We start from the raw sequence: 12,453 nt of genomic DNA, 5'->3' as shown, positions 1-12,453 counted from the left end.
TGGGCTAGTTCGGACAGCCGATGACATGCATGAGGAAGATTCCACAAGACATGGTGATCAAGACAAGGACTCCTCTCCACCAACGTATTCGGCTAGGACTCTTGTTATCCTAGGCCTCTGGTACATTATATAAGTCGGGGCCAGGCTAGTCGACAGATCATTATGACATTACTCATCATACCTCTAGGGTTTAGACCACAACATATGATCTCGAGGTAGATCAACTCTTGTAATCTTTATATTCATCAAGATCAATCAAGCAGGAAGTAGGGCATTACCTCCATTAAGAGGGCCCGAACCTGGGTAAACATCGTGTCCCCTGTCTCCTGTTACCCATCGATCCATGATCCACAGCTTGGGACCCCCTACCCCGAGATCTGCCGGTTTTGACACCGACAATGGTGCTTTCATTGAGAGTTCCGCTGTGTGAGCGGCAAAGGATCAATGGCTCGCCCGCAGATCAACTTCGACGCCGGCATCTTCGTCGCCGGCTCGACTGGTCACCTTGGCTCGACCAAGGACCGCGCTCCGTCTCCGATTGTCATGTTCAGACAGGGGCCTTCATCAACATCAACTCCGATCTCTATCATGATCATGGAAGAATCATCCATGGAGCTCGGGGGCTCAACGTCAACATTGCCCTCGGGCGACCGTGCTGTTTTTCCAAACAGAGAAATTGTATCCACTGCCACCACCTCCTCGAGCATCGCTTTGACGATTCCTTTGGTGGAATTGTGCGGAATTGAGTCTACAACAACCATGCAAAATTTCGTCGAGTTCCGATGGAGGAATCTCCGGAAATCTACGATATACCGGAGCCCTGTCAAATCTGGATGGGAATCTGGACGAGTTTAGGGCGTGGTCTCCAGCACCTAACTCGGACGTCCTTTGGAAGATCCAACCATTGATCGGCTGCGGAATTCCTATATCTAGCACCCCTCAAAATTTTAACTCGATCCGACCGTCCAAACTCCGGGAACCTTCCGATTAGTGCATCACTTTTCGAATCTATTTTCTCTGCGAATACGGATCCGACCAGAATTCATGTTTCTTTATGAACGTGATATTGGACAACGTTTTTAAAGGAATTTCCTCCTATGGTATTGTGTGTTGTTTTTAACACGTGCCCATAAAATTTTAAGCCTTCTTTGAGGCACTCTTCACCATCGCGCTAGTGTCACACCAGTCTGGTAACATTGCTCCACGTCTGCCAACCTGCGCTAGACAGATCGTCGCTTCGTCGAGCCGAGCCTAAACTTATCGGATCATCAGCTCGGCAAGCCGAACAAGAGTTCAGAATCGCGAAGGATAAATCATCACCAACACCATCGCCCCACGGATTGCACGGGTCAGGCGCGCCGACATCGCCGCTCGGTCACTTCATCAATCTGGCATTGACCGCATCACAAGTTATGACCAGCGTTGGCATGGCCGCACTGTTGCTTTTTCAAGCCGATGTCCATCACGCCGAACTGCATCAACACCTCAGCTGACATGGAAGCTGCAACGTCTCCTTACTGACCCGCTCTGTCATCTCGGTAGACCGGGGACTTTGCTATTTCTTCATCAACATACTCCGATGACTTCGGCGTCACCAGCCGACTAGCTTCGTCACGTTAGCTGGACCGGGGGCTTTGCCTCGGTGAGCCCACCTTTGCCAGCATCGCCATGCCATCACTTTATCGCCCATCAGGCAATGGGTGTGCGGATCGAGTCCCAATTTTGGGAGTAACCTTTCTTCAGATTGCTACAACAGATAATCCAGGTGCTATTAATCCTAGTATTTTTTTTTCTTGCTTGGGTTTATTTTACCCAAGGAATTATTACTCTGGTTTGTTTCATCATCTGTACACATGTCTATCAAATGGTGGCCGCATTAACAACCGTCGCGTGGTGGTTCGGCCAGTTTCCGTATATAGTTCGGCGTCACGCGAATTCAGACCGGCCTGCGAATTTAGGCTTGGCCACGCCTTCACCGCATCACGCCGACGCCCTGCATCGACATGATTTCAGCGCCAGGCCACATCTCTTTCAATAAATTATTTTTGCAAAAAACAATTATCTTTTTTGGACTGCACTATTTTATGTGTGTAGGTGATCGACTTCGACTGCATCACGCGGTCACTTTGGCAAGCCGACGTCGTTGTCCCAATCGGCTCGCGTGATCACCTTGTTGGTCGAATCGCCATACTGACATGTTTGGTTGCCTCGAGGACTTCGGCATCGCTGAGAGAGCTCTACCTCATCGAGTGTTCGGCACACGGGCCATATTTCTTTTATTACTCACTTTGCGTAAATTGTTAATTATGCAACAATTATTATTATTATTATTATTATTATTCCTATTATCTCCGGCTTGCACTATTTTCTGTGCACAGGTAAATGATCCGGGTCCAGCAACGCTGTCACCTCAGTGTACCGACGTACCACGTCACCTCGGCTGGACCGGGGCTTCGTCATCACTTCATTAACCCACGCCGGGGACTTCGGCGTCTTACTGCCGGCCTGCTCCGCCGCCTCGGTCGGACTGGGGGTTCCACCTCGCCACATTGGCTGTGCTACGATGCCACTTCAGAGTGCCGACCTCTTCGCTCCGCCATCTCGGGACCGGCTCGGGGGCTGGGACCTTGTCCCGCATCAAGCTCGGACCGCGTCATCAACACCGAGCACATTAACCAGCTAAGTCGCTTTCATGCTCAAAAACTTTCAGTTTTAAATTTTGTTTGGTTCGACCAAGCATTATACTTTTTTGGAAAAAAGTTGTTTATGAAAAACTTCCTTGTCAAAACTTTGCTTGTGACACACAAATTCAAATACCCCATTTATTTAGGGGCTTCCTTTATGAAGCCTCTCCTCTTGCATATGATTATACTTGTATGGCTTCATTCCTTGTTCGTGTATTACGCCACAATATGCACCATGTTGACTTAAGTGTTTTGCAAGCTGGGTTGCCTGGCTCCTGTGCTTACCCCTACGTTCCCGATTGTTCGGTAGGGAGTAAAGGGAGCACCTCTGCGATTGTCACGATCGGGTCATCTGAGTTCGGACCTCAGACTGGGTGAAGCCAAAAGCTAGCGCTCTTATTGTTTTCAATTATGGTCGGCACACAACGGAACTCATGAATACAAAAAAATCTATTGCACAAGTCTCATAGTAACAATGAGCAACCGAAGAAAGGTATCGGTGGAGGTACTATTTTCTTCGAAGATGCTTCTTACACTTCGTCAGTAATATAGCATAAGTTCCCTGAGCGTGCTTTGTCTGTTACAGCCTTATGGCCTGATTGCCTGGTTATCGGAAACACCATCGATATTTTCGACAGGTGGAGTACATCACTTTTCGGCCCTTGACCGAAGAGGGAGAAGCCGACAGTTGGTTAAGATGCATTTAAAGTTCGGGTGAACACAGATATGATATAAGTACTTCGGTACATGCAATCATTATACATAAAATTCTTTTACCCAAGTCACTTGGGGGCTCTTGAAATTTATATGAGCTGTTTTATAGTAAATGTGTTTTCTTCTTGGTCGTTGCAAAGTCTCTTTCTACCACTCCTTTTTCGACTCGAGTGTATGGTCAATAGCCGGATAGCCTGTCTTCTCTCTAAAAAGCCACTGGAGTTTAGTTTGCTAAACTAGCCTCGAAGAAGTACTCCGCCTTTGGGATAAGGAGCTTGAAGCCGTAGGCTGGCCCGCTTGAAGTGTTGAGATCGGATGTGTCATGTTAAAGCACGGCAGAAGCACCATTTTTTCTTTTTTCCAATTTTTAGATTGGCACGGAACACTTGATCTTGTTCGGACATCAAGTTTTTACTGACTTTTTTGGTTTTCCAAGATTATGGCACTTTTAAACTATTTGTGTGTTTCCAGCATAAGTCTCGCAGTGCAACGCCGGACACCTTTAGAGATTCGGCAAAAACATTCGAATTGTGTCTTCGGTCAATAGTTGGGTTGCCCGGCTCCTGCGCTTGCCTCCTACGTTCTGCTTTGTTCGGCTAGGTGTGCAAAGGGAGAACCACTGCGATTGTGCTTCCAGCTCACATGGTTAAGCACCTCAGTGGAGAAAGCCGAAAACTGACTGTCGCAACAAGCGTAAACTGGTCAGCGATCCGATGACTGTGTTAAATGACGGGTCGTTAATAACATTGGCCAAAGTGTTTACGGCTTGACCTCGGCTGTCGCCGAACACTAACTGGTGGCTAGTTACTGGCCTCCCAACTTTAAGCTCCTATGACTAAGTGAAAGTTATAAAGCCCGCATATCTGATTGCCTTGTTTCCGCTAACACAACCGCCTCTGGGAACCGAGATGTCGGCTAAGGGTTGTTTTGTTATTGAGGAAACACCCTGCGTAGCATCTACAAAGGGGTGGAAGCCAACAATGGGCCATCTGTATTAAATATACGAGGGATGCCTTCCGTAATCATCATTATAAAGCCATAAATATGCATCAATTTGACTTAATATTTTGGCCAAGCTGGGTTGCCTAGCTCCTGTGCTTACCCCTACGTTCCCGATTGTTCGGCTAGGTGGTAAAGGGAGCACCTCTGTCATTGTTACTACCGGGTCATCCGAGTAAGTACCTCAGACTGGGTGAAGCCGAAAGCTAGCAATCTTAAAGGATCACATTGGTCGGCAACGACGGAAGTGAAAATTTTGGTTCATTAATACCACAGAGTTCGGGAACTTTCCCCGAACTAAATCCTCAATATTTTCCTCCCACATTGATCGGAGGTGAGTTTTCATGATCATGATAAGCATAACGACCCAAAGAAAGGAACCGATAGCGGGACTATTTTCTTTGGAAGATGTTTCTTACGTTAAAACGTAATATAACATATCTCTCCATGTACCTTTGTTTATAAAACCGTATGACCGGATTGCCTTGTTTGCCGTAAAACTTTGCCCTTGTAAAGGATTTATAAAGTAGGACAAACACTCCCCAGCTACCGGCCGAGGAGGTTGAAGCCAATGGTCGGTGAACAAAGTTTTGCACAATGCGGATCTGAGCATTAATGATGTAAAGTACTTGGATACATAGAATCATTACACATAAAAAATGCAAGTAAAATCCATTTACTGCATTCCATCTTTTAAACCACTTGGGGCCTACCTTGGCGAGCTCGGATTTTGACCAGCTCTAAGCTCTTTTAAAAGATCTTTATTCTCTTTTCGAGAAGTTTGTATTAAACACAACAAAATTTTCTGTCAAACGGACTTCGATCCTTAATTCGGCCACCCGTGCCCACATTAAGGCTCGGGGGCTACTGGGCTTTGCGCTAATTATTTACAAATATTAAAGGGGCACATTGATCCCCTGATCTGGTGTTGTCACCCGACCAGTGGCTCGGGGGCTACTGCATTGCCTATTCAATGCAGAAAATTCAAAGTGCTCAGTGTTCGGCATAACCGAACTATGACAAGTACGTCTTCGGACGACAATAAGTACCATATGGGAATTATCTGGCATCAAGCTGATATATCACGGTGACTTCTCACGACCCTCTCTCAGGGGCCCGTCCGACGATCACTATTACCTCTAATATATTACACTACGTTTCTATTCCTATGTATGCTGCCGAGCTAGGAGTTGATCCTCAGGCCGATTTCACGACCTGAGTCTCAGAAGCTACTAGGATCAGCGGTTTCATATTTTCCTTCAGGTGCATCTCAGATTTTAGGCCAACAGACACCTTGAGGGCTACTGGCAATACATGTTGACAGCAAATAAATTTACACGCATCAGAAATAAAATCCGTAAACAATCAGCCCAAACCCGAGGTGGTGCATCACCTCGGAAGCAGTCCGGCATAAAGCTCGGATGCAAGTGGCTGGCTCTATAGAGGGCATTTCTGGCATTAAGCTCGGCTAACTTCCTTTAAACTTCTTCAAGCCAAGGTGATCTATGACACCTCGTATACAGTCCGGCGTTGGAGCTCGGATACAGTCCGGCGTTGGTCCTCGGCTGCAAAAGATACCTCGAAATGCAGTCCGGCGTTGGAGCTCGGATGCAAGAGGACATCGCCACCCGGGAACAACTTTGAACCCAAGGTGGGCGTAAAAATAACAAGGCATTGATAAAAGATGATAACTTAAAGGGGCTCCTCGGATACCCGACATATAAACCCTTCGGATTTACTTCGGCGATCCTCAAGATCGAAGATTAGAAGATTTGTTGAACCAGTTTTTAAGACCGACGACCGAAGATGAAGAACGGTTCGGAAGAATCGAGGAGCGTCCCCAACTTGAAGACCGGTTCAGGGGGCTACTGACGGTGTCCTGGACTAGGGGGTACTCACCACGTCGTCTCCCGGTCAGTTAGATTGGGCCGAGGACCCCCATGGCCGTATACTCATGGGCCAGTTCGGACAGCCGATGACATGCATGAGGAAGATTCCACAAGACTTGGTGATCAAGACAAGGACTCCTCTCCACCAACGTATTCGTCTAGGACTCTTGTTATCCTAGGCCTCTGGTACATTATATAAGCCGGGGCCAGGCTAGTCGATAGATCATTATGACATTACTCATCATACCTCTAGGGTTTAGACCACAACATATGATCCCGAGGTAGATCAACTCTTGTAATATTTATATTCATCAAGATCAATCAAGCAGGAAGTAGGGTATTACCTCCATTAAGAGGGCATGAACCTGGGTAAACATCGTCTCCCCTGTCTCCTATTACCCATCGATCCATGATCCACAGCTTGGGACCCCCTACCCCGAGATCTGCCGGTTTTGACACCGACACCCTTGGCCGTGGGAGAGTGAGTGGCCGGCAGTGACTCGCTGGCCATCGCCTTTGAATCCAACGAACCTCTTGATGAGGATCGCAGGGAGCTGTCGTGGGCCGAACTGCAATAGCGTAATTAAACATGTTAATACCATGAAGAGGAGAGGCCGGATACATGGACGTATACTGGTTTTCAGTACTCACGAGTCGGCCAGGGGCTTGTCTCGGGGGCGTCGCTCTGGGCTGCTGTCAATGTCCCACGCGGAGTTATCCGCGAGGGGGCCTTTCCCTCTCTTGTGCGCCTCCGCCTCCAAATTTGTGGAGGCTGCCCTCTTCTTCCTTCCCCCCTCAGGGGGGAGCTACTTTCTTCCTCCTCCTCGTCATCGTCTTCGGCGGCGGAGGAGTGAGCATCGTTGTCTTCGGATGTCATGTCCGAAGCACCCTTGCAGCGGAGGCCACTTCGGGCCCCCTTGTTTTTCTTCCTGGCCTTCTTCTTCGGCGCCTTGTAAGGCGCCGAAACCAGCATCTTCATCAGAAGCGGAATTGCTGGCTCTTCGGGCGGCGGAGCCGGACACCGAATCCGCTCCGCCTTCTTTGTCCAGCCCTAGAAAAATAAATAAAGAGGTTTAGGTATCTTCTTCGACTAAGCAAGTAAAATGTGCGCCTTGAAGCATGAAATACTTACTACACTGGCGGGATGGGCCAGGGCGTGCCCACGGTCCTCGGTCGTTGCCGGCGGCGTCTCCTTGCTCGTGAAGAGCACTTTCCAGATGTCCTCGTGCATAGTTCTGAAGAACTGATGCAAAGTCTGGTGCTTGGCCGGATCAAACTCCCATAAATGGCAAGTCCGGCTCTAGCAAGGAAGGATCCGACAAACTAGCATCACCTGGATCACGTTGACAAGCTTGACGTTCTTGTCCGCCATGCTCTGAATGCGCGTCTACAGCGCTATCAGCTCGTCTAATGAAGACCAATTCAGGCCCTTCTCTAGCCAGGAGGTGAGCCGCATTGGGGCGCCGGACTTGAATTCGGGAGCCGCAGCCCAAGTGGCGTCGCGAGGCTCTGTGATATAGAACCACAGTTTCTGCCACTCTTTGGCGGTCTCCACGAAAGTACCCTTGGGCCATGTAACATTGGGCATCTTGCTCACCATGGCACCTCCGCACTCCGCGTGTTGGTCGTCCACCACCTTTGGCTTCACGTTGAAGATCTTGAGCCATAGTCCGAAGTGGGGAGGAATGCGGAGGAAGGCCTCGCACATGACAATAAATGCCGAGATGTTGAGGAAGGAGTTTGGGGCTAGATCATGAAAATCTAGCCCGTAATAGAACATAAGTCCGTAGACGAAAGGGTGAAGAGGAAACCCTAACCCGTGGACGAAATGGGGGATGAACACCACCCTCTCATTGGGTTTCGGTGTGGGGGCGACTTGCCCCTTGGCCAGAAGACGGTGGGCGATTTCTTTCGCCAAATACCCGGCCTCCCGAAGCTCAGTGATGTCCTTCTCCTTGACAGAGGAGGCCATCCACTTACCTTGCGCTCCAGATCCGGACATGCTTGAGTGCTTTCTTGAGGCGGAAAAGATGAGGACTTGGGCGCTGGAGCTCGAGAATGGAAGGGCAGAGAAAGAAAGAAGGCGTGGGTGAAGAAAGGGAATCCTTATCTCCTTATAAAGGCAGTGAATATCAAGCGCCTCCCCACTCGCCTTAAAACTCGCCTATTCCCAAGGGTTGTGCAAATGGCACGGTTGGATTACCCACGCCCGCATTGATGAGAATCCCACAATAAGGGGACATGGTCTCTGCTTTGACAAGACGTGCCAATGAAAACCGCATCTCGAAACGTGGAACGACAGATGAAAACGGTTCGAAATAATGACTGGACAGACGTGATGTCACCTTACAAAAAGTTGTGAGCGGATTGGACTTGCGAAATATTATACTCTCTACGGTTGTGTGTGGTACTTGTGTTGCAGATCCGGACACGTTCGTTGCGTCCGAAGACTGTGTTGGAGTATTCGGAGAAGGAACGCTCCTTGCAATGCCGAAGACAATCTGCGCGCCAGACACCTCATCATTGAAGCCTGGTTCAGGGGTTACTGAGGGAGTCCTGGACTAAGGGGTCCTTGGGCGTCCGACCTATTAGACATGGGCCGGACTAATGGGCTGTGAAGATACAAAGACCGAAGACTTTACCCGTGTCCGGATGGGACTCTCCTTGGCATGGAAGGCAAGCTTGGCGTCCAAATATGAAGATTCCTTTCTCTGTAACCGACCTTATGTAACCCTAGATCCCTCCGGTGTCTATATAACCGGAGGGCTTAGTCCGTAGAGGGGATATACAATTATAGTCAGACAGGCTAGACTACTAGGGTTTTAGCCATTACGATCTCGTGGTAGATCAACTCTTGTAATACTCATATTCATCAAGATCAATCAAGCAGGAAGTAAGGTATTACCTCCATAGAGAGGGCCCGAACCTGGGTAAACATTGTGTCCCATGTCTCCTGTTACCATCAACCTTAGACACACAGTTCGGGACCCCCTACCCGAGATCCGCCGATTTTGACACTGACAGGGGCATCCCCAAGCTTAGGTTCTTGGTTGTCCTTGAATATTACCTTGGGGTGCCTTGGGCATCCCCAAGCTTAGGCTCTTGCCACTCTTTATTCCGTAGTCCATCAAAACTTTACCCAAAACTTGAAAACTTCACAACACAAAACTTAACAGAAAACTCGTGAGCTTCGTTAATATAATAAAACAAATCATTCACTTTGGTACTGTCAAGACAAGATTCATAATTTTTCTCACATGATGCCTATTGTACCCTATCATTTCTACAATTTATATTAAGCAATGTAAGCCATAGAAACTAGAAAACAAGCAAACTATGCATCAAAACAGAATCTGTCAAAAACAGAACAGTCTGTAAAGATCTGAATATCAACCATACTTCTATATCTCCAAAAATCCGGAAAAATTAGGACTACCTGGGCAATTTGTATATCAATCTAATGTAAAAAAAATCAGAATTTTTCGACGCTTCTGTGATATTTAAAAACTTTGGGACTGGGCGCAAAAGTTTCTGTTTTTGGACAGAATTGAATTAACTATCATCCATACTATCCCAAAGGCTTTACTTGGCACTGTATTGAAACAAAAGCTATAAAACATGATTACTACATTAGCATAATCATGTGAACATGCAAAAACAGTAGGGGTAAATATTGGGTTGTCTCCCAACAAGCACTTTTCTTTAATGCCTTTCTAGCTAGGCATGATGATTTCAATGATGCTCTCATAAAAGATAGGAATTGAAACATAATGGGAGTATCATGAAGCATATGACAAGCACATTTAATTCTAACCCATTTCCTATGCATAGGGATTTTTTGAACAAACAACTTATGGGAACAAGAATCAACTAGCACAGGAAGGTAAAGCAAGCAAGACTTCAAGATTTTCATCACATAGAGAGGAAACTTGGTATTATTGCAATATGTAAAAGCATATGTTCCTCTCTCATAACAATTTTCAGTGGCATCATGAATGAATTCAACAATATAACAATCACATAAATCATTTTTTTCATGATCTACAAGCATAGAAATTTTAGTACTGTCCACATAAGCAAATTTCTTCTCATGAATAGTAGTGGGAGCAAAATCAACAAAATAACTATCATGTGAGGCATAATCCAATTGAAAATTAAAATCATGATGCCAAGTTTCATGGTTATCATTATTCTTTATAGCATACATGTCATCACAATAATCATCATAGACAGTAACTTTATTCTCATAATCAATTGGAACCTCTTCCCAAATAGTGGATTCATCACTAAATAAAGTCATGGTCTCTCCAAATCCACTTTTATCAATATAATCGTCATCAATTGGAGGCATTCGATCATCATAATAAATTTGCTCATCAAAACTTGGGGGACAAAAAATATCATCTTCATCAAACATAGCATCCTGAAGCTTGTGGCTGCATATCATTAGCGTCATGGATACTCAAGAAATCCATACTAACAACATTGCAATCATGCTCATCATTCAAAGATTTTATGCCAAATATTTTATAGACTTCTTCCATTAACACTTGAGCACAATTTTCCTTTCCATCATTTTCACGAAAGATGTTAAAAAGATGAAGCATATGAGGCAACCTCAATTCCATTTTATTGGTAGTTTTCTTTTATAGACTAAACTAGTGATAAAACAAGAAACTAAAAGATTTGATTGCGAGATCTAAAGATATACCTTCAAGCACTAACCTCCCCGGCAATGGCACCAGAAAAGAGCTTGATGTCTACTACGCAACCTTCTTCTTGTGGACGTTGTTGGGCCTCCAAGTGCAGAGGCTTGTAGGATAGTAGCAATTTTCCCTCAAGTGGATGACCTAAGGTTTATCAATTCGTGGGAGGCGTAGGATGAAGATGGTCTCTCTCAAACAACCCTGCAACCAAATAAAAAAGAGTCTCTTGTGTCCCTAACACACCCAATACAATGGTAAATTGTATAGGCGCACTAGTTCGGCAAAGAGATGGTGATACAAGTGCAATATGGATGGTAGATATAGGTTTTTGTAATCTGAAAATATAAAAATAGTAAGGTAACGACTGGTGAAAGTGAGCGAAATAGGTATTGCAATGCTTAGAAACAGGGCCTAGGGTTCATACTTTCACTAGTGCAAGTTCTCTCAACAATGATAACATAATTAGATCATATAACAATCCCTCAACATGCAACAAAGATTCACTCCAAAGTCACTAATAGCGGAGAACAAACGAAGAGATTATTGTAGGTACGAAACCACCTCAAAGTTATTCTTTCCGATCGATCTATTGGGCTATTCCTATAAGTGTCACAAACAGCCCTAGGGTTCGTACTAAAATACACCTTAAGACCCACATCAACCAAAACCCTAATGTCACCTAGATACTCCAATGTCACCACAAGTATCCGTGGGTTTGATTATACGATATGCATCACACAATCTCAGATTCATCTATTCAAACCAACACAAAGAACTTCAAAGAGTGACCCAAAGTTTCTACTACAGAATCAAGACGAAAACGTGTGCCAACCCCTATGCATAAGTTCACAAGGTCACAGAACCCAGAAGTTGATCACCAAAACATACATCAAGTGGATCACGTGAATATCCCATTGTCACCACAGATAAGCACATGCAAGACATACATCAAGTGTTCTCAAATCCTTAAAGACTCAATCTGATAAGATAACTTCAAGGGGAAAACTCAATCCATTACAAGAAGGTAGAGGGGGAGAAACATCATAAGATCCAACTATAATAGCAAAGCTCGCGGTACATCAAGATCGTGCCAAATCAAGAACACGAGAGAGAGAGATCAAACACATAGCTACTGGTACATACCCTCAGCCCCGAGGGTGAACTACTCCATCCTCATCATGGAGAGCTCCAGGATGATGAAGATGGCCACCGGTGATGATTTCCCCCTCCGGCAGGGTGCCGGAACAGGGTCCCGATTGGTTTTTGGTGGCTATAGAGGCTTGCAGCGGCGGAACTCCCGGTCTATGTTCTGTTTTGGAGGTTTTGGGATATATAAGAGGTGTTGGCGTCGAGAACAAGTCAGGGGAGTCCACGAAGGGCCCACAAGTCTGAGGGCGCGCCCGGGGGTTAGGACGCACCCTCCACCGTTGTGGAGGTCTGGTGGCTCTTCTGGCCCAACTC

This window comes from Triticum aestivum, chromosome 3D, assembly GCF_018294505.1.
Source record: "Triticum aestivum cultivar Chinese Spring chromosome 3D, IWGSC CS RefSeq v2.1, whole genome shotgun sequence".
In the NCBI taxonomy this organism is placed as follows: Eukaryota; Viridiplantae; Streptophyta; class Magnoliopsida; order Poales; family Poaceae; genus Triticum; species Triticum aestivum.
The sequence above is the reverse complement of the archived record's forward strand: the minus strand, read 5'-3'. Positions refer to the sequence as shown.